Below are 19,881 nucleotides of genomic sequence, written 5' to 3' on the forward strand. Positions count from 1 at the left end.
GTAAACTAGTTCAACCATTGTGGAAGACAGTGTGGCGATTCCTCAGGGATCTAGAACTAGAAATACCATTTGACCCAGCCATCCCATTACTGGGTATATACCCAAAGGATTATTAATCATACTGCTATAAAGACACATGCACACATATGTTCATTGTGGCACTATTCACAATAGCAAAGACTTGGAACCAACCCAAATGTCCAACAACGATAGACTGGATTAAGAAAATGTGGCACATATACACCATGGAATATTATTCAGCCATAAAAAAGGATGAGTTCCTGTCCTTTGTAGGGACATGGATGAAGCTGGAAACCATCATTCTCAGCAAACTATTGCAAGGACAAAAAACCAAACACCACATGTTCTCACTCATAGGTGGGACTTGAACAATGAGAACTCATGGACACAGGAAGGGGAACATCACACACCGGGGCCTGTTGTGGGGTGGGGGGAGGGATAGCTTTAGGAGGTATACCTAATGTTAAATAACAAGTTAATGGGTGCAGCACACCAACATGGCACATGTATACATATGTAACTAACCTGCACATTGTGCACATGTACCCTAAAACTTAAAGTGCAATAAAAAACAAATACCTGTATATACACCACACAATAAAAAAAAAAAGAGTGAAGCCAGGTAGAGAAGAAGGTTGGGGTGGAGGGACAGAGATGGTGAGGTTGGTTTTTATCTGTTAAGTCTGAAAAGTGGGCAGAAATGTCAAGTGGAAATGCTAACGTAAGAGAAAGTCTCAGCAAGGATGAGACGAGGGTCAAGAAGAAGGATGTCCACAGTTAAAGATGAGAACAAACCGATGGCCAAAGAAGATGGAAGAGATTCACAGTAGACACAATCGCATGGGAAGATTTAAGAAAAAAACCTTGACTAAGACGTTGGGAAGCCCCTGAAGAGAAGAGCAGACGTTGAGATCCAATATCTACCTCTATTTGGTAATTATAACTCACCTTGTCATTGGCAGAAGCCCTTGGGGGAGGAGGAGTAGAGTCAAGATGTAAGACGGAGTTAAGGAATGATTTTTGTTGCTGTTGGGGAAACATTCTAAGAATAGAATTTAGCTGAACAAAACGGGGGAAAGCCCGTGTAGAATACTAAAAATACCATGGCAAGTTGTTTGATGCCAATATGGGCAAGGTGGGAGACTTTAACTCCTTAAATTTATTTACCTTAAAATGACATCTTAAATTATCAAGAAGGTTAGTTACATTTGTTGTTTTAGACTAAAAATTCCAGCAGTGGGAATCATATGTATGCAAATCTCCCACATAATATATCCTATTTTTAAGTAACTTGAAGTATACATAAGGTTTTAAAATTCCAGCCAGGGTTAATGTGAGAAATGCCTAGCCCTGAATATCAACTGACAAGGCTGTAGATTTGCCAGTGTCACAGCTGAGATGACGAGAAGAATATTTTTCTAATTGCTGCCAGGAAGCCAGAGCCACCCCTTGAGCAGCAGGACTTCAAAGATTCACTGGTGTTCCACTGCAGAGGGTTCTCCTGAAATTAGTGAGAGTGAAAGGAATGTGCTGTGAGCCCCGATCCACTGTTTATCTGGGAGGGCTGGGAGGATAGTGAGCTTGACAGTGAAATTCTAACCCGGAAAACTGATGAGATGCCAGCATTTTCCTGCCTTGTGGGGACTGCCGGGGGGTATCTCCTCTTACTTCATAGGGGAGTGACTGGTATTTGAGTGCTGATAACTACAATCTTGGTGGTGAGGCTGAGTCAGAGAGGACATTCCAGAAAAGCAAATGGCTGAGAAAAGAGAGCCAGGCCTACAAACAAGAATAGAGGTTCTGGACAGACCATGGGGCTGCCAGGGTGCTGGTAGGAGGACAGAGGCTACAGGAACATTTTCTGAAGGGAGACCTAGTATGGACATGCTCATATTTTAAATAGGAGTGGCAAAGGGAAGGAAGAAGTATGTTTGATCTCTGGCCTAGCATATCACTAATATTTGCTGAGGAATGTTTTGTGTCAGTGATAGACAGCTGGAACAGAGAGCCTGATTTATGGAAAGTAGCTGAAAACAGTTGCTTCTTGAAAATCAAACCTCTGTGCCAAAATCCCAATTGGATAACCAAAAGGAAAAATTATATATTATGCTAAGCTTTCTCAGAAGACTATTTCTATGCTATGTTGACTTTCCACATGCAGTTGTGCATCTGTCTTTAGTAACTGAAAACCATAGAACAATCCACAGTAACCGATCCTTAATTAGACCCAAAAAACTGATTTATATTTTCCTTTTTGGGTTAGGTTAAACCACCAAATCAATATGGGAGGGAATACCAAGACAGAAGACAGTGTGGGTTGTTGTACTAACAAGACATCAAGTATGCTGTTTGGAGAATGTTTCTAAATTATAACTTCATTTGTCATCTCCAGAAGAATTTTAAAAGAGAAGTTATAATCCTATTAGGCCAGCAGAAAGAGATAAAATAGCACTGTCTATGCAAACAACAGTGTCTCAGTCCGTTTTCTGTTGCTGTAACAGAATACCATATACTAGATAATTATAAATAAAAGGTATTTATTTCTTACCATTCTGGAGGCTATGAAGTTCAATAGTATGGCACAGGCATCTGGTGTGGGCCTTTATGCTGCATTATCCCACAGCAGAAGAAAAGAAGGGTAAGTGAGTATAAAAGAGAAAGCGTGACGGACTGGGCTTGCTTTTGTAACAACCCACTTTCTCAATAACTGACCCATTCGCGAGGTGACTTAATCTATTCATGAGGGCTCCACTCTCAGGACCCAATCATCTCTTATTAGGCCTCACCACCCAACACTGTAGCGTTGGGGAATGTGTCTTCCAATATGTGAATTTTGGTAAATAGATTCAAACCACAGCAAGTGGCAAGAAGGAGAAGCACAGACTGGTGGTTGAGTAAGAAATGGAACACGGATCCAGAGGATTTTATACTGGTCCACTGGGACCACAGTGCAGGCTTTGAAAAAGGCCTCAGAGATGCAGCAGATTTTAATCTCATGGCGTCACAAATACCTTAATGATGAAAACTCAGGTTTAACAATGTTACACCCTTCAGGGTTGCATATTTATTATCTTTCTTAGTAATACTAAGTCTTATCCTCCAATGATACCATAGTGACAAAACGTAAAACTGAGTTGGGACTCCCCAAATGCCACACATTCCCTTCCGTCTTCTTTCAAATGTTCCCCAGTGAGCCTCCTATTTTCTTTTTGTTTTTGTTGTTGCTGCTTGGTTTTTGTTTTTTGAAGTGCAATTTCACTCTTTTTGCCCAGGCTGTAGTGCAATGGTGCCATCTCAGCTCACTGCAACCTCCACCTCCCTCAGTCAAGTGATTCTCCTGCCTCAGCCTCCTGAGTAGCTGGGATTACAGGTGTCCCCCACTACGCCCAGCTAATTTTTTTGTATTTTTAGCAGAGACGGGGTTTCACCATGTTGGCCAGGCTGGTCTTGAACCCGTGAACTCAAGTGATCCACTAGCCTCAGCCTCCCAAAGTGTTGGGATTACAGGCGTCCACCACTGCACCCGGCCTAAATTATTCTCAAGAGGCGATAGCATGCTTTGACTGTGGATTGTGTGGATGGCTGAATTAATGTTAAAATAGCTAATTATAAAAATAATTCCTATTTTATAGTAAACATTTACTCTTTGTCAAGTATGCTTAAGGACTTTGTATCCTTATTGTCTAAGGACTTTATGTATTTTATGCCATTTCATTTTTATGACGATCATGAGCTGGGTAGCATCACTATTTTCATTTTGCACGTGAGGATACTAGGACTTGAGAGAAAGCCTGGTGGAGTAAATAGCAGAGCTGGCCTTTGAACCAGGACCTATTCAACTCCAGAGCCTGCCTCTTACACCCTAGGTTGGCTGCTTCAGAACAAAGTACCCAGGAGATATTAAGCAATATATATGAATAATTAAATGTATGTGTTTTTGGCCAAGATGAGTTTGGAAACTTACCAATGGGGAGAGTATCTTATTTAGAGAAATTGTCAGATTTTTTCTTTTTGCAATTGGAAAGTGAGCAATAAGTAAACATTTGTTTTTGGCCCACACTTAGATTCTTTCTTTATAGTTCCAAGAAGTATAATTTCTTGTTTCTCTGAGCCAGAAAGAGGAGTAGTGGTTGGCAGATTGACAGGTGACCAATGGATTAATCAATGGGATGTAGTGACTGCTACACTTTAAGGTGACCCCTGAATAACTGTGCCAATGGCAGAGAATCCTTTGGCAAGCTTACTGCTCTATGTGGGATAGACACAATGGCTCTGTCTCTTTCCCCAGCTGGGTCCCTGACTTTGCTTGAGAAGCATAGGTAGAACTGGAGCCTGCAGAACCAGAGTTCCATATTCTCTTTTATTCTAGTTTCCATGGGAGGGCCCTACTTTGTATGAAGTAAATGTATTCCTGAAGATTTGAACATAATCACATTTAAGCAAGTCATATTTGAAATGTAGTATGATGATGTACTGTGTCCATTTGTTTCTTAACATTTTAAATAATAAAATTGAAAGGTTATTTAAATTAGTTCAGGACTTAGAGTCAAGGAATGCTAATTGCTTTCATGTGAACCCTTCATAAGGTGAGTAACTTCTAATTTTTGAAAAGCTCATTTTTTACTTAGATTTCTTAAAACAGGATGTATATGTATTATACTTCCAGACAACATATTGAGTAATACATACATCATATAATAACTATAAAGCTCATTCTCCTTCATTTTCAGTTTTCTCATCTGTAAAGAAGTATGTCTCAAGATTGTATAGAGAATTCTATATGCTACAAGGAAGTCAGTATCTGGCCTGTGGTAGCGGTCTGATAAGTGATAGTTCTTGTGAACAGCAGTCAGTTTGAAATCCAGAAAGCCCTGACTGAGAGTACAGAGCTCTTGGGTTTCGTCTAAATTTTAGCACCTACTCTCTTGTGACTGCTGTTACTTCATCTCTAAAGTAGAAGTGATTATTTATTTGGCTAAAATTTAAAGCACTGGACCAAAAGGCCTTTGGAGGTTTGTTCTAGGTCTAGAATCTATTTTTAAAAGATTTAATTCAATTATATAGTTTAATTTAGAAACTGGTAGAAACTAGTTGCTTGGCTAAATCTAGTGTGTGTCTTATAATTGTTTTATATTCTCTTGTTGTTATCACCACCATTACAGAGAAATGGGATGGGCTGATTTCATGCATTCTCACTCACATGCATAACCCCGTTCTGTTTTTTCTCAGTGACATTTTTCCTAAGACCTTCATTCCTTTCAAATTCATCATATTTCTTTCTCTTTCTTACCTTTCTGATATTTTTTTTTCACCAAGAGGACTGACTTAAAAAATGAGTTCAGCACCTCAGCAAATTTCAGAATTGTGATTAATTCTATGCCCTTTCTCATTTATTAGAAGCTCTTATTTCTCTCTCATCATCCTCTCCCTTCTGAAAGATTTGCCCTTCTAATACTCTTTAACCCTTTGGGCTTACCCTATCTCCCTTGGCTTTTTTGCTTTTCTTATCTCTATTCTGTTGGCTTTAACTGATGTAATTTGTTTTCCTTGTGGTTCCCCCTCCTCTGTAAAGACATGAACACTCACTGTGAATATTTCTCACTTTTTGCATTCGTCTTTGTCAGCTGAATCCCAATCTAACACACTTTTCATGAAAGCTTATAGCAAGTCCAGGCTTTTCTCATACTTCTAAATTTTCAGTCCTCTTGCAAAGTCATACGATACTTGCCAAATCGATCTCCTGCAAATTAGTTTTAGATACTGTTTCTCATTTTCTGATATGGAATCACTGTGGCATCAGGCTGAGCAGTTGATCTCAGCTTTGAGCAAATATTCTCTCTAGTGGGTCGGCTTGTACCCCATTTAGTTTGCTAGACTTGGGGTCTATGGTATGTATAGTTTCTGGTCCACCTTGAAGTCTAATTTGGGGCAGGTCACTATGTCTTATGGCTCTCAGTAAAACATAAAACTAGATATATCATTACTGTCCATAGCCATACACTTAAATTTTCTTGAAAACAGTAACGAGGTTCTAAGAGCAATTCTGAATTATCTCATAAGATTGTATCCGTAATCTCAAGTTTCCTTGCATTGGGTTAAAAATGATTTCAATTCATTGTGGTGTGGGGACCTTGGATCAGAAGCTCAGACTACATATATTTATTTATATTTATGAACTACATTGGGAAATACAGATTGTTGTATTTAATATATTTAGTTCAGCTGAAATTTTTTTCCAAACCCATAGTCCATAGCTGAGATGAGGGGGAGGAGATAAATGGAATCTTGGCTGGAGGAGCATTTGGGAACTGCTGGACTAGATGGTCCCAGAGGTCTCTGCTGGTTCTTTGGTTTCGTAAGTACATGGCTCATTTGGGGCAGGCTGGAATTTATCTGCAGCGGAAGCTGTCAGCTCTCACGATCTTGACTCTGTAGTTGACTGGTGGGATGGAAGGCAGGAGGTTTTGCACTAAGAAAGGGTCAATTGTCATCCCTTCCTTTCACAACAGGCTTGACCTGACGTGGGCTAGTACAATCCTTGGGAATTTATTTAGTACTCTGGAGTTAAATGTGAAGCAAATGTTGCTTTAAGCACATTTTGACCTTGCCTTTTTTTTTTTTTTTTCTTTTTTTTTTCAGTTTTCAAGTTACCAGAAAAACAACTCAGGGAGAAAGTTTTCTCTCCATAGGTTCTGTTGATTGGGGTGACAAGAATTTGATAAGTTACAAGGTAACCACAGAGTCTGATGTGAGTTACAAGCCTGGAATTCAGTGTCATGTGGTTTCTCAGGAAATCTCAAAATTGTTGGGGAAAAAATTCTTTGACTCATTTTTGAGAACGAGGTGTCACACGTCTTACAGAATGGCCCATATGAATCTTCTAGTATTGAAGTCAGAAAAGACACAACAAAGATGAGCATATTTTCTGTTTTTTAATTGTAAGGAACTGGAATAAGTGATCAGATAACAATGAACTGGGGACCTCCTCATAGCATAGATTTGCAACATAAGGCAATATTATAAAGGATAATTATGTGGTATAAAAGGTCATATAACATGAAGAATGAAGTTCATACAACATGAAATTAATACAATGAAGTTAGTACAGCATGAAGTCATATACCATGAAGTTAATACAACATAAAAATGATAGAATGTTCTATTACATAGTTTCCAAGCATATCCCTGAAAATTAAAAGCATTGTTATAGTAAATAGGAATAAAATTTAAGGGAAGAAGGAAGATATTCATTTAAATAGTTATTGTCATAGCTCAGAGGTTAACAGTAAAGAAGGCCCTGGGGAGAGAGTGCCTGGGTACAACTCTCAGCTTTGTGACTTACTAGTTGTGTGACTTTGGAAAAGTTGCCTATCGTCCTGTGCCTGTTTTTCCATATGGCAAAATGGGAAATATTTTAGCAATAATAGCTACTTCATAGAATTGCTCAATTAAATGACAAATACATTTAAAGGACTTATAACAGTACCTGGCACAGTGTAGATGTGAAATATGTGAAATATACATGAAAATATATGAAAAGATGTGACTATGTCCATCTCTGAATAACCAGATAAATTAGAAATCTACTCATCTACTGATAAAATAAAAGGTTCTTAGGAAATAACTGAAGAACAATGACCTGTGTTTCTGTGAACAATGCTAGCCTCCCTTACACAATCATAGAGTTATTAAAAAGGTCGAACAGCCAATATTTTGTTACTGTGGCCTCTACATTTGACTTAATATATAAATAGCTTTTAATAGTGAACAAAGTTTATTTGGAATCATTCAGCTCTTTCCTGCAACAAATGACACATGGAATACCAACATATGACAGATATATATGAAATACTAATAAAGTAAAACTGAAATCTGACATCACTGGGCCAAAAATAAATAGGTTAAGGAAATACAGAGACATCAATGTTTTCACGTGCAGACACAACTTCCCTGTCATGATTTTGTAGGCTGCAAATACGCTTATTTTAATTAAAGGGATATCTTACATGATTATAATTATCTTACTAGTTATTCATGCAAATAAAGTTATGGTCATTATGGTTTGGTGCCTGGAATTATGATTTGCCTTGCATGTTCCTATTGCTGTTTTGGACCTACAAAAACAGTATGTTTTAGATCATGGTAATCTTCTCCATTTAAGATTTATAGCTAATAAACAGGTAACATTCATTCATTCATTCAGTCAGTCAGTATTTGAGTACCCACTGCATGCCAGGCATATGGGAATATAGTAATATGTCTGTGATTCAGACAGACATAGACATTCCTTGCCCATTTGGATCTTACAGTTAAAGGGGAGGTCAGACTTATCAATATTTTATAAGCAATTGGATAATTGTAATGTAGATATGTGCTCTGATGGAAAAGTCCAGGTGTTAAGAGGTTTATACTCACGGAGGTTGGGAAAGTTTTACTTAAGAAGTGACATTCAATTGAGCCCTGAAGGAGAATGAGGAGTTTGTGGGATGAAGGGCACAGAGCAGGGATGGGGAGGAGGAGAGAAAAGTATTTCAAGATAAAGAACAGCACTGTGAAGGTACTGAAGTGAGAAATTACAACAAGAAGGACATGTGGCTGGCATGTGGTGAGTTGTGGAGAGAATGACTCAAGGTGAGGCCTTGAGGACTGTATTAAGAATTTAGATAATTCCTAGAAGCACTGGAAGCTATAATGTGTTTTAATTGGAGTTGGCCTAATGGTTCATAGAAATTGTGTTGGTTGTTGAAGAGATTAGAGACCATGGCAAGATATGAAGTAGGAAGAGAAGTGAAGAGGTTATTTCTACAGACAAAGAACGAGATTCAGAGATTGACTGGATGTGGACAGAGAGGAAAAGGGGGGCTCCGAGGTGGCCTAGTCTTCTTCACAAGAGTCTGTGGGGTGGTGTTATTATTTATTGGAATGGAGAATGTGTTGGAGATGGGGTTTCATCATGTTAGCCAGCATGGTCTCGATCTCCTGACCTCTTGATCCACCTGCCTCGGCCTCCCAAAGTACTGGGATTACAGGCGTGAGCCACCGTGCCCAGCCCCTGTTTCTTTTTATAGTAGTTTCATAATTTGGGGTCTTGCATTTAATTCTTTAATCTATTTAGAATTAAATTTTGTATATGATGAGGGAGAAGGGTCTATTTTCATTCTTCGTGGCATGTGCATATCCAATTTTCACAACACCATTTATTGAAGATACTTTCCTTTCCTCAATTTGTGTTTTTTGGCACCTTTGTCAAAAATCAGTTGGCTGTAGATGTGTGGATTTAGTTCTGGACTCCCTATTCTATTCTATTGGTCTATGTGTCTGTTTTTATCCCAGTGCCATACTGCTTTTGTTACTATAAGTTTGTAGTATATTTTGAAGTCAGATAGTTTGATGCATCCAGATTTGTTCTTTTTGCTCAAGATTGCTTTGGTTTTGGGGGGTATTTGTGGTTTCATATGAATTTTAGGATTGTTTTTTCTATTTCTGTGAAGAATGTTATTGGCATTTTGGTGGGGATCGCATTAAATGTACGATCATGTTAGGTAGTATGGTTATTTTAACAATATTGATTATTTCAATCAATGAGCACAGGATATCTTTTCATTTGTGTCTTCTTCAATTTCTTTTATCAATGTTTTACAGTTTTCAGTGGATAGATCTTTCACCTCCTTGCACAGCAAAGGAAATAATCAATGTAGCGAACAGACAATCTACAGGATGCGAGAAATTATTTGCGAACCATACATCTGACATAGGGTTAATATTCAGAATGTATAAGGAACTCAAACAACTCAATAGCTTTAAAAATCTGATTTTAAAATGGATGACAGACTTGAATAGACATTTCTCAAAAGAAGGCATACAAATGATCAACAGGTTTATAAAACCTGTTCAATGTCACTAAGCATCAGGGAAATCAAAATCAAAATCATAATAAGAACCTCATTCCAGTTAGAATGGCTATTATCAAAAAGACAAAAGATAACAAGTATTGGCAAAGATGTGAAGAAAGGGAAACACTGACTGTTGGTGGGAATGTAAATTGGTCATTATAAAAAACACTATAGAGGTCCTTCAAAGTATTAAAAACAGAACTACTGTATAATCCAGCAATCCGACTCCTGGTCATATATACAAAAGAAATGAAATCAGTATTTCAAAGAGATACCTGCACTCAGTGTTTATTGCAGCATGCTTCACAATAGCCAAGATATAGAACCAAACTACGTGTTCATCAAAGGATGAATGGATAAAGAAAATGTGGCATATAAACATAATGGAATACGATTCAGCCATAAAAGAGCATGAAATCCTGTCATTTGCAACAACATGGATGAACATGGAAGACACTAAATGAAATAAGCTAAATATAGAGAGAAGAATGCTGCATGGTCTTACTTATATGTGAACTCTAAAAAAGTTTATCTTAATGGAAGTAGAGAGTAGACATGGACATAAAAATGGCAACAATAGACACTTGGGATCACTAGAGGTGGGAGGGAGGAAGGGGGGTCCAGGGTTGGAAAATTACCTATTGGGTAGTATGCTCAGTACCTGGGTGATAGGATCATTCATACCCCAAACTTCAGCATCATGCAATATGTCCAGATACCAAACTTGCCTATGTACCCCCGAATTAAAAAAAAAAAAGTTGGAAAAAAAAAAGAAAAGAAGTGGAGAGCAGAATAGTGATGATCAGAAGCTGGAGAAGGTAGTGATGGGGGAGGGGATGGAGACAGGTCGGTCAACAGGTAATAGTTACAGTTAGGATAGAGGAATAAGTTCTGATGTTCTATTGCACAGCAAGATAACCATAGTTAACAAAAACGCATATTTCAAAATAGCTAGAAGAGAGGATTTTGAATGTTTCAACCACAAAAAATAATAAATATTTGAGGTGATGGACCTGCTAATTTCTTTGATTTGATGGTTACGCAATGTACACATATATCAAAACATCACATTGTACCCCATAATGTGTATAATTATTATGCGTCAACTAAAAATAAGACTAAACTTAAAAAAAGATAAGGACAGCATGCTCCCACTTATTTGTGGAATATAAAATACTTGAACACATAGATAGTGGAATGGCAGTTACCATGAGTTGGGAAAAGGATATGGATGGGGAGGAGGAGATGTTGATGAAAGGGTACAAAATTTCAGTCAGACAGGAAGAGTAAGCTTTAGCGACCTATTGCACCAAATGGCGACTATAATACATAATAATGCTTGTATATTTATTTCAAAATTACTAAAATAGATTTTAAATATTTTCACTGCAAATAATGATGAGTATGTGAGGTGATACATTTGATAAAACTTGATTTAGTATTCCACAATGTAAGCATGTATCAAATTATCACATTATACTCCATAAATATGTAATGTATACAATTATTTTTGTCAATTAAATAATAAGAATAAAAGGGTCAGGGATTCTCAGTGTTGGCTGCTTGCTGATATCATGCTGAAATGTGGATCTCCTCAATGTTGCCAGATCTCTCAACTATTAAATAGAATCTGTATTTTCGGGTGAATTATCTGATTTTAAAAATTTTGTAACTAAACATTTTTTTAAACCCTCACAGCCCCCCTAGAAAAGTCTACTGCAGTGATTTGACTCACTCTGTTTCCGAATTTTCTTACGGTATTTCATTCATTGTTCTAAATAGGTGACTCAAAAGTGTTTGCTAATTAATGATTCTAGAGTCACCCCACACTCTGCCAGTGTATAACATATTCAGTGCTTGGTCTCTTCAAATGTTTGGGGTTTTGATAACCATGTAAAACAAACCTGCCACATTCCCTCATAATCAGGAACTCGCCTCTGTTGAAAAACGCCTTGGTGATGCTGAAACCTAAATGTCCTACGCTCCATTTCTCTTGGGACTATCAAACTGAGTGCAGCCTGACTGCAGCAGCTCAGCCGCACTCAGCTGCAATCTCAGTAATGCTCTTCTCCGCAGGGAGTCACTGCGAGGCCTGGAAGTAAGAGAGAGTTTCACAGCTCCCGGGATGCAGAGCATTGAGGCATTTTCTTCTGAATGTCCATAAAACAAATCGTGTGAGCCTTTTTTCTTCTTTTTCATCATGTTTTCACGTGAAAAAAAAAAATGCTATGGCCCAATTCTCCCTTAGGCTGATTTGGAAAAATTGCTCTTCACCCTTCCCGTCTTCTATCCTTCTCTTCCCCTCGTGTCTTCTGGTTCTGGTTCTCTTCATGTTAGGAAGTGGTGATAAAACTGTGTATCTTACAACCCACCAGCACTTGACTGGCACTCCAGAGGGTCACAGAGTAAATAGGTGTCTGATTAAACGTGTGTCTGAAGACCTTGGCAACCTTTGAAAGCTTGTGTCAGAGGGCTGGGCTTGTGCTTCTAGGGAAGCTTGTTGTAACAGGCGGTGTACTTTCTCCTTTCATCAGCTTCTGTAATAGCTTGATAGCATTTATAGAAGTTCATTTAGGGGACGATATGAGTGAAGTTTTGAACAAAATCGAGGCTACTTTTCCTCCCTTTCTGAGTGCGATGTCTTTAGAACTTGCTAATTAGAGATCAGGCAACAAAGAGATGCCTGAGTCATTGTCTCCAAAGATAGTAAAGCTAAACTCTGAAGAAAAATATGTTTTTGGAAATGCTGACAACTTAGTCACTCTTTTAAAATACAATTGACATAAGCACTTTTCCTTTTGGGCCTCTCCTGAAACAACAGTTAAATACATGAGTCAAGCCAAAGACTCATTTTCCCGTTTGTTGGGCATGATGGGGTAATTGCCCAGACTCTCATTAAACGGTTCCCATTTTGGTGCTGATTCCAAAGGTCTCAAGGTGGATCCAGAAGTCCTTTGGACAAGCAAAATTTTGCCAGCAGTGATGATTTATTTTTAGAAAGAGAAGCAATGAGTTTCCTTCTAAACAGAAAATGCAGCATGAAGTCAAAAGACCTGGGTTGGAAATCTGGCTCTGCTCTTTATTACAATAGCTGTGTGCCTTTGGGCGCTTGAACCTTTACGAGTCTATTTTCTTAATAATATAATTAGGATAATAATTCCTAACTGACAGGGTTGTTGTAAGAATTAAATGAGGTAATTGAGAAAGTGCCTAGGGCTTGGGAAAAAGCAGATGCTCAATAAATGCACAATCATTCATTCATTCTTTCATTAATATGCCAAACGAACAATATTTCTCCACAAAAAATGGCACTATTTGATCTTAATGAGTAACATAAATTTAAAAAAGGACAAAGTTGATTATTTATAGTATTTTAATTCCTTTGTGTTTTATTAGATTTTCCTTTAGTATTTTAAGAGATGTCCTTCCTTTAGGACTCATTAAGGGTTGTCTTCCCTTAATGCCTCGTATTGCTGCCTACCATTTGCTGTAGGTTATTTTGTTTATTAACCTTAAAACTACCTATAAATATTACATTCATTTTTATATTCTTTGTAGATAGAGTCTCTTGAAGGATATATGTTTATTTTAAGGGAAGTCATTGAGTCAGTATGCCTTTTGGAAGGTTGTCCCACTCTTCCAACCCAACCTATCTTAGGAATAAGTTGCACCATCAGTCATGAACCTGGCCATACTCACAGGGGTTGGTGTATTTTCTTTGAAAGATTTTCGGGAATGCTGGTGCCACACTTTTCTTCAAGGGTAGATTCCAATATTTCATCTTCCTGGCAGGCAAATGTTTCTTTTGTAGTTTAGATGGTTGTCCTAAGTCTATCTAGGTTGCTGAGTGTTCAATTTAACCCCGTTAGTGGTTTTGATCACATTTAGTTGAAGTCTAGTTAGGATTCTTAGACTCACCTTTCTACTAATACTTTCTGTCTCAGTCTAATTATTTGGTACTTTATGTTTTGTGCTCCGATGAATTCAAAGTCACCCATTTGTGCTCTTGTTTTCTTTTCACATCCTATGCCCTCATGAAGTGAAGCCGTAGAATAGTGTGTCCTTTACTACGATCTCGGCTGGTCACAGTACAGGGAATACTTTACTGCTTCTTGTCATCACTCTTCAGTAGCCATTTTGCTGGTGTTGAGCTCGGAAATCAGATTTCAAGGTGACAATATTGTATAGGACTGTGAGCTTTAGAGTTGTCTGTAGAGTTTAGTGGATTTTTAAATTTTGTTGTGTTTTTTAGTCTTCAAAAATCTCCCCTATATCAACATCTTTTACTTTAGTTTTGTTATTTTTTATAGTTCTTGGAGCCGTTAACCCACAGGATCCCCCTTCTATGTAACCATTTGGCTATGAAAAAAAATCTGAATAATGAATGCAGAACAGGGACTATTTTTAAATTTAGGAATTTTTTTCAAAAGTAAGGGAAGAGAAGAAATACCCATTTTGCCTTTATTTCATGATATGTCTCCATTCAGGGATTCTTTGATATATGGACATGTTAAGGTCATGTCACATGAGTCAAAACACTATTTATGATGAAAGAAAAGGAAGAGCTGGACTACAAATTTTCACCTCTGTCCTTCCACTCCTCCAGCAAAATCCATCTTGATTTCTGCATTGCTCAGATAAATTTTTTTTCCTTTATCTTTACTTTCAGAACATGGAAAAATTAATATGGTTTTTAAAAAACCACTGTGCTACCAGAAACAATCTAACCTTTTGGTAACCACAGAAGTACATGAGTATTTATTGACAGCAAATTATATACAAGGTATTATACTATGGAGAGTACAGAGATGATGAGATCATCTCTTTAAGCAGTTATGGTCTTTTTGGGGAGATGGAAAATGCAATATGTAAAACTCTCCTCCAAGGTGGTGGGTAACACATGCCATTTGAAATATATGTAGGTTTCTAGGTGAGGGGGGAAATTGTTTCTGGCTGAAGAGGTTATTATAGACTTTTAGAAGTAAAGAGTTCTGAGAATGCACAAGAGCTTGGTAGGCAGAGATAACTAATAGCCCAGGCAAAAACCAGAATTTTCTGCATAGAAATGAATGACTGAATGAATAACAAAATGAGTAATTTTTTTATATTAAGATGAATTTAATGTAAATTCTAGGGGAGAATTTAATGTTCCTACTATAATTTAAATTTTAAAATTTCAATGGAATCTATGGCAACCATGATGAAAAGAGTGCATACTACAAAAGGCACAAATAGAAACAAATGTAACATGATCGAATCCAGATGATCAAGTCAAGGCTCAACTGCTTGTGGTCTTTGGATAAGAAGAGAGTTTCAAAATGAATGCAAAAAAAAAAAATTTCTGAAATTTAGCCAAGTCTCCCTGAAAATGCTTGCTATCTCTAGGTTGTTGTGGGGTTGAAGGAATATTTGATTCTGGACATTTTATCACAAAATAATTTAGCTCATATTCATGACCCATACTGGTTAAAAGTTCATGAACCCTGAGGAAGATATATCTGGTGAGAGAAGATCTGTGTCATTCCTGACAATTTTCTTTTGCAATGAGAATGCTCCTCTTCCAGGGTTGTTGAACACTAATACCACAGGAACAATACTGCTGCCCTATGCACAAAGATCAATTGTCATTGCAAGGGGTATGTTCCATTAGGATTATCACTGCCATTTATTGGAGGCTGCTCGTGTGCCAGGCACTGTGCTGAGCAGACACTTTACATGAACAATCATGTTTGCTCTTTGTAGTGATGCTATGAACCTACTTCCGTTCCCATTTTACAAATTAAGAAATGAAGAATGAGAAAGATTAGGGCACCTTCCCGGAGTCTTGACGGATTTAAACTTAGATTTAAACACATAAAGCCTGCGTTCTTTTCATTTGGGATTGTGAGTTCTAAATAGTATATTATTTGAGATGGTTATTCACACTTGATCATGGGAAGTCTTAACTGCTAAGCAAACAAACATGTACGAAGCACAACAACTTAATTTTCCTGATTTATTTTTCCTGAAATTCTTTCATCAAGGAATCTCTTTTCTTGAGTAAGGTATGGAAAGGTATTGACTCTATTAACAAAAACACACTTGAGAAATGCTGTCATAAGGCAAGACCTGAAATAATGGATTAGGTGAGGAACTAGTGTACCTTCTCTGCTGGTATTTGAGGAATACCAGGAGAAAACATCAACATCTACCCTAAGAGCTTTGCCAAGTTCTTCAGGAAGTTTATCAGGTAAGCTAGGTTTTTATGTACAGATATCTTAATTTAAGGAAGGTTATTTTCTAATCTCTTTCTATTAAATGTGGAAGAATTCTAAAATGGAGAAGAAAGAGGAAGAAGAGGAAGAGGAGAAGAATAAATGAAATAATATTTGTAGCATTTTTTGATTAATTTTTAAATTCTTTGGTTTTATAAGTAAATATTTCCCTTTCAATTCTTTCTCCTCTTGTGGTGTCTCAGTCATTAAGAAGGAAATCTGAAATAAAATATTAACTTTCCCCTGACATTTCTCAACATAATTCTTATCTCCAGAAGCGTGAAGCACAGTATCTTACTTACATAATCATCAGTTATCTCATAAACTATTAAGTGATCTGGGAAAAATTTATTAAATTTAAGCATTAGATATTAAATGTAATTCATCAGACTCATGAATCTTAGTTCCTGGCTCAATACATTAACAATAGTATATAGGAGACAAAGACAATGCTGAATTCCAGGGCTTTTATTTGATATTAAGACTTACAGTATCTATAATTACAGTTTTTCTCTTTTTTTCTCTTCAGCATATGGATAGCCATCTATAGCTGTTGATATAAATGCTTGTCTTTCCTTCCATTTTAAAGTCTTTGTGCCATGAATGTAGGCAAATATCATTTCTTTTTTTTTTTTTTTTTTTTTTTTTTTTGAGATGGAGTCTCGCTCTGTCGCCCAGGCTGGAGTGCAGTGGCGCGATCTCGGCTCACTGCAAGCTGTGCCTCCCGGGTTCATGCCATTCTCCTGCCTCAGCCTCTCCAAGTAGCTGGGACTACAGGCGCCCGCCACCACACCCGGCTAATTTTTTGTATTTTTAGTAGATACGGGGTTTCACCGTGGTCTCGATCTCCTGACCTCGTGATCTGCCCGCCTCGGCCTCCCAAAGTGCTGAGATTACAAGCGTCAGCCACCGTGCCCGGCCTATCATTTCTAAAGTATTGGGTTTAGATGTGACACATTTGGGGGTAAAAGTAAACACTGCATGTGCCACTCTCCATTTCTCAAGAAGACAGCCTTAAGTGTGGAAGAGGAACTGATTCCCAGCAAATACCCTGGATTTGTTTTAGCATTTGACTTTGCCATTATGGAAGTCACCCTTCCACACGAAGGCATTGGTAAGATGGCACTCAGATACTTCCCATTTCAACAAAAGTATCACCTCTTCTAAGTCTATTAAAAGAGCACTTGAACATCCAAAAGTTGATGGCATTCCATTTTAAACACATTTTTCTTAAAAATTAAGAATTCAGAGTGACAAGGTATGCTTTCATATCAACAATAAATTGTTTCGCACTTACATATATGCTTAACAGTTATCTTAACTCTTTGGCCAAGACCAGGGAACTGTGGGTCATGAGCAAAGTGTGTGTTGGGTGAGCAAACTGAAACCACCAGAAGTATTTCCATGGACTTGAAAACATTTTTGAGGGAACATTCAGAAATACACCTCATTTAAACCAGATCTTTTTGATTTTCAGTTTCCTTTTTTCCAAGTCATGGGATAAATTCTTTGATGGAACATACCAGGTTTGCACAGGCTAATGAAAAAGCCACATACACTTAACAAAACTTTGAGGCAAAACTCCTGGTCATGTTGTTCAAAGAAGACAAGAGTCTTGCAGTTATGTTCATTAATGTAGATTAGGGTCTGGTGTCCTTTACTTGATGGCTGCTGGGGGAAGATCGATTTCTATCCTTGCCTGGTAAAAATATCAGTTTATAATGAAAACATAACCCTTTGATGTATTTCTTTGTAGGATTTGCTTTCAGAAACTTTTGGTGCTTTGCCCTATCTTCTTCTATTAGTGCTTTTATCCAACCCCAAAAAGTCACCCACCAAAGCAGATGCTCCGAAGTCCCACTAGATTCCCATCAGTCCAGTAGAGAGGGCTGACATGACATATTAGTCTTAAATCTAAAACGTATGCTTGGAAAATGCCTAGTTTCCTGGCAATAATTAAGAATGCTACTTGGCAGATTGGCAGCCACATAAAACAATCATTAGTAAGCCTTATATTTATTATGTTCCCATTTTATGTAAATGAGACCCACATTACAAATATGGGTAGGAAACTAGACCAAAAATGATGCACAGGTAGAATCAATTATGATGAAGATGAAAAGAACGTGGATAGTTTTTTTAAATTGATTTTTTCTTATCCGAAAAGATCTCATCTTCCCACCAAAAAGAGCTACATCAAAACATTTTAAAATTTCTTTTGATTAAGTTTTCAAATCGTCATGAATAAAACTTTCTTATAAGTCCTCATTTGGCAGTACGGCTCACTGAAGAGTTCTGGTTTACAATTAATTAAGATAAGATCCTGTAGTAACAGGAGACTTTTCCTTTATAAATGTTACTGTTTCAAAAAAAATCCAGATACTTAAGTATCCACTTCAAATATTTTGTGCACATATTATATATGTATATACACATATATATATTATGTATATGTACAAACACACACATTTAGGAATGATATGCACTAAGATTATGAAAGTATAGCTGCATTCCTTTTCTATTTTATTTTATTTTTTTGAGGCAGAGTTTTGCTCTTGTTGCCCAGGCTGTAGTGCAGTGGCGCTATCTTGGCTCACTGCAACCTCTGCCTCCAGGATTCAAGCAAATCTCCTGCCTCAGCCTCCCATGTAGCTGGGATTACAGGTGCCCGGCACCACACCCAGCTAATCTTTTGCATTTTTAGTAGAGACAGGGTTTTGCCACCTTGGGCAGGCTGGTCTCGAACTCCTGACCTCAAGTAAGCCACCCGCCTCAGCCTCCCAAAGTACTCATTACAGCCATAAGCCACCGTGCCCGGCCAACATTTCATATTAAAATACTGATATAATTATGAACTAAATGGAAAATACCCACTGCACCAAGTCTTTTATGTGTAATTCTATCTCTTTCCTTGGGACCCCCTTGAACCTCCCTATAGTACAGCAACTAAATGGTTAAGAGCCTGGGATCCTTCTCCATTGTCTTTTCTGTACAGTGGGTGCCTGTGTTTTACTACTTCTTATATATTTTGAAAATCACTTCTGCACATATGTTTTGGGTGCCTGTACGTGACATGTTTAAGGAAGCCCTATAATCCAAACAGCAATACTTCATAGTGTTGAAGCTACATGGTCAAGAAGGCTATAAAACTAGCCAACCAGCAGCAAGTAGGCAAAAACCAAACCTACATAATTTTGGTTATTAATAAATGTTCTACAAAATGCCTGGATATTTTCCTCCTAAAGAAATAAGGTAAAGGTACTGTAGACTGCATCAAAGAAATTCAGGTAGATTCTACTTCCAAAACTGTTGGAAAAAGTGACTTTTGGCATGAAGTTCATGTAGGACAAAAAATATAGCAGGCACACTTTGCCATGGTGCATCTTCCATCTATAAAAATGAAAAAAAAAGTTTTCATTCTACATTTGCCAAGTTCTATGTGAAATAAACCAGGCCATCTAAGCAATAACATTTACTTTGTTTTCTAGACTGCTGACTCTAGGCAAAAAATTTCTCTTTGTTACAAAGTTCAAATTCCAAATAAAGTCCAGGGATGGGGAATTCAGGAGTCTCCAGAGGAAATGTTGTAAAATTAGAATCATCTTAGAAATATGTCAGACACAAAATATGACAGTAATTGTTTTCTTTTTATCTTTAACTTTTGTGTTTTTATTTTCTGATTTGTCAATATTTTCATTATAAATTTTAGCATA

At 37.4% G+C, this 19,881-nt stretch overlaps 2 long non-coding RNA genes across 2 annotated transcripts in view; one reads left to right on the forward strand and one right to left on the reverse strand.

Annotated features, from left to right (window-relative positions):
* LOC134736440 (uncharacterized) overlaps window positions 1–1,019 on the reverse strand; it is a 49,437-nt gene extending 48,418 nt beyond the window's left edge. Inside the window, exon 1 of the long non-coding RNA XR_010120437.1 lies at window positions 970–1,019. This is a non-coding gene — a long non-coding RNA (uncharacterized lncRNA). The remainder of the gene's footprint in view (window positions 1–969) is intronic.
* Window positions 1–19,881, forward strand: part of LOC134736441 (uncharacterized) — a 208,306-nt gene that overhangs the window by 7,518 nt on the left and 180,907 nt on the right. The window lies entirely within an intron of this gene.

The sequence above is a fragment of the Symphalangus syndactylus genome, chromosome 4, assembly GCF_028878055.3.
Source record: "Symphalangus syndactylus isolate Jambi chromosome 4, NHGRI_mSymSyn1-v2.1_pri, whole genome shotgun sequence".
NCBI lineage: Eukaryota > Metazoa > Chordata > Mammalia > Primates > Hylobatidae > Symphalangus > Symphalangus syndactylus.